Source organism: Colossoma macropomum, unplaced genomic scaffold (assembly GCF_904425465.1).
Source record: "Colossoma macropomum unplaced genomic scaffold, Colossoma_macropomum, whole genome shotgun sequence".
Lineage (NCBI taxonomy): Eukaryota > Metazoa > Chordata > Actinopteri > Characiformes > Serrasalmidae > Colossoma > Colossoma macropomum.
The window spans coordinates 21,166,615-21,170,787 of record NW_023494791.1 but is presented as its reverse complement, the minus strand read 5'-3'; positions in this window follow the sequence as shown (position 1 = coordinate 21,170,787).

Here is a 4,173-nt window from a genome sequence, read left to right as displayed (position 1 = left end):
TCCCCACCTGTTTTCAGAGCAGCCCACCGTTCCGCGCTTGGATTGGCTGATAGTTCAAACAGCCCGCCGATTGGGCGAACTATTAGCCAATTCTAGCGCGAGAGACGAGGTAAAATAGGCCAATCTCAGCAGAGGAGGGGGCGGGGTTTGTACAATAACGGGTGTGAAAAAAAAACGTTGCCGCGAGCCACCATCATCATCGATCACGTTACTTCACTCAGGACCATGTGACGTGCCACGAAACCCTCAGATAAACGCAGTCGCACTAGGACCCAGGGTGCAGGTGGGCCCGCGTCGTCTGGGCCCACTGAAATCTTCATTGGGCTACTCATACAGATACTGACACAACTTTACATCCATGACTCACTGATCCTGTTTCTTAACAACGTACCTCATCACTTTCATCAACACTACACAGACAGAACCGAGATGTATTTATCTCATAATTCATTTATTCATAATGCATCTCACCCGTGGTAACGGTTTTCAGTAGGACTCTTCACAACCTGCAAAATGATATATTCATTATGTATAATTTTCTAACATTTAGGTCAACATTTGAAACAAGTGGGTGGTGTGGCATGATTTGAGAGCATCAGCGTCATAAATTACATTGTTATTTTTGAATCTTTTTAAAGTATGTTTGGTATAATTTTGAGCATTGAGACCCCAGTGGCAGGGCAAGATGGGCCCAAATCAGCTGAACACTGCTGCTAAATCTCACTCAATCAATCTCAATCAGTCTCTCTCACATAGTGCTGGTGAGAGGCAGGAATGTAGGGAGAGATGGATAAAACTGAAAAACTGTAAATGACTGAAAATGACCCTTTTACTAAATAGTTTGACTAACTTAAAAGCCACAGTGACTTGAGAAGTTGTGGGTGTCACCTGGATGCACCTATATGTAGAGAAAATTACTCAGCTTGATGTACATATATAAAAATCAACAGAGGTGTTAAAAGTAAGAGATGGCAAATCAAAGCAATACATCACTAAATACCTCTCATGCAAATACAAACATACATGCATAAATATGTACTTACAGTATGAATTGGCTGTTGATGAGGAAGGGTGTGTTATAAGACGTGTGTGACTATGATTGCTGCACAGTGTAGTTAACTGAAATAAACCATAGGTGGCAGCGTGTCATACAGAATATTACCTACTGCATGATCGCTATGAATCCCATGCCGTCAGTGACCTCCATAGGTTCTCCTGCAACCTGCAATCATGAGGAAAAAGATAAAAATTACAGAACCAGTAAAGGTGACGCATGTGAGAGAAGTTAACAGAGTTTAGCAGATTGACTGGGACTGATGGCTGGCATGGCACCACCTGTGAGACAACCAATTCATCAGTCCATCCTGGGGCTTCAATGTGGGATCATGATTAGCACTGTTTACCGAGTCTACACAGTCATATCTCAGATGCTACTCCCAGGTTGGACATGAGCAAAATAACCAATTTCCCTATAACTGCACTTAAAAAAATTAGTGAACCCATTAGTCTTTTGGGTAATTTGGTGCTTTTTTTTCTGGTCTTGGGATGATGATACAATTCAATGCTTGGACAATGCTGAGAGCAAAATTGTATAATACAGAGACACCAGATCAAAAGCTGCCTAGTTTAGTGGACTGGTAACACACACATCTTATCATATGCTACAATATTGTCTATCTATTCTTAACCATTGTGCAGTACATTGTAGGTAGCAGTGAAAGGCCAAAACAGGCCATCAGCCAGCTGCATTAAGATGTCATTGGTTCCACTCTATTATGAGTCTCTTCCACAAGTTAAATAAAAACAAATATAGGTAACATCAGAAAATGTACCAACCTCCTTCATTATCCCACTTACAATGACACCACATTTGATCTGGAACTGTTAATGCTCAATTAAAAATCCCTTAGAACAAAGAAAGAGAATGAAATTGACAAACAGTGTCCAATGCTTTTTGTCTCGCAGAAACATGGATTGTAATCAAAGTTTACATGACTTTAAATGCGGCTGTCCCCTAGGCTACAATCAAGTAGATAGCTCTTGTCTAAATGGCTGAGGGGGAGGCACAGTAACTGTTAATAGGTGTTCACTAGGCATAACCAGTAAGTGAGGTACAAATTTAACTCCACAGATTATTTTTTTAGCATGACTGTTCCAGCCACAAAAAAGAAACTGTTTTAGTCTATTTTTACTCATAACTATTTGGGTATCAATATGGACTGAGTCTGAGTTTCTACAAGAATTTGCAGACTTTCTCTGTCTTCTTGTTTTTATTGAAAGGTCTTGTAGGCATCACACAAAATGTAATGAGGTTCACTACTGCAGTCATACATACTGATTTAATACTGACCTTTGGCATCAATGTAAGTACTCTCCCCAAGACTAAATTTAACATTAACAAATATAGAAGGGCTTATATTGCAGCCCAATCAACGTTATTTCAACATATGCAGATTACTTTCCATTATAGAAAGCAACAAAACTAAGTAATGTCCAATGTAAGTTAACTTGCAACCAAACATATGCTTTGATAGCATTCATTCCTAATTTAACTATGAATAAAAGATTTTTTTTAGAAAATTATTCCTAAAAAGCCTCTCAAGAAAAAGACTCACAACTAAAAGAGTGACATCAAATGAAAAAAAATTGGCACATGAATATAAATGAAATGAAATGAAAACCCCAGAGGTTGAAACACTGCAATTTTATAGGAATAAGTAAGGGAGCTTTAAAATATGTGGCATGTGGATACACCATTTCTGATGATCCACTGAGTTGGTTTTCTTTCAACCCTGACTTGAGTCTATACCTAAAACTCTGCAATTAGCTGCTCAGTCTCTGTGAGCTGACCAAGCACAGGACAAATCTCAAATGATCTAAAGCGTACATCAGCAGCTAAAGACATACTGGTGTAGTGCTGAACAGGAAACACGCAGAAACTCAGAAACACATGGAGACCAAATCGGGAGAGTTTATTCAAACATAATTAAAGCCAAACCACAAACTGAAAACAAACGACTCACACAAACAGGAAGCATTTCCATGCTTCTCTTCCCCCTCGTAAGCTGTAGGGCAGCTTGTAAGAGCCTTTGTCTCTCCCCAAGTAGGCAACTGCTCACTGTATGAGATCCCTCTGGTCCACATGTTCTCTGAGCTAACCTGAGCACAAGCCTGAAAATGTTCAAACTGACCTGACCAGGTGGCTGGAAAGTGAGGTTTTATCATGTCAACTATCAGACTAGATTTAGTATTGTGGCGGCTGCCACTTGCTCAGGTGTTCTTACAATTTATCCTACCTAGCCGAGCAGTCCTACCGACCATGTTTATTATATAAGTATAATATAGTAACTTAGTGTTTAACGTTTTATTGCGTTTTTAATACTAATTCAGTACAGCCACAGCTTGATACTACCCGGATTAGCTGATCACAATATCACAATATCCTAGTTATATCATAATTATTTTCTCAATGCTAGTAACATTTTCTGATAAGGACAACTATCCTACCTATACATGTCAATACTAGTAGCAGTTTTGAAAAGGTAATTTAGGCTATTAAAATATCCTACCTGTAGTTTTAATTCTGGTAATATTTTTCCCTAAAAGAGACAGTTATTTTTGTTTGGCTGTTGTTGTTGTTGCTTGTTTGGTGGTTTGGGTGTGTGTGTGTTCTGTGTGACATGGGGTTTCTGGGGGATGGGTTGTTCTGTGTAGGGGGAGGGGGGCAGCATGCGGTGGGAGCCTACGGCTTTTGGTGACCTCCCCCATGAGTTTGTCTGTAGGCAGTGCATTTTTCTGCAGTTTCTTTAAAAAAAAGAGCACATTTCAAGCAGAAATGATGCCCTTCCCTGACTCTCCTTCTGCGCGACACAACAGTATTTTGGTCACTACTGATTTTTAATAAAACAGTAGAAATAAAAAAATTAGTATTGCATGTAATCAAAACAAATAAAGCTACTAAATATAACATAATGAATATCTGTTATATAACTCAGTATAACTACTGAAAATGTCAGCACTACAGATCAGTGAGCCTTGTCAATATAAATGTGTAGTTGTTGGACATGAATGAGTTAACTGCAGAACAGAAGGAATGGTCTGTGGAAAATGGGGAGTGGTAGGAACTCCACCCCTCAGGCCTCCACAATAGAGTCACATATGTGAAATATTTCA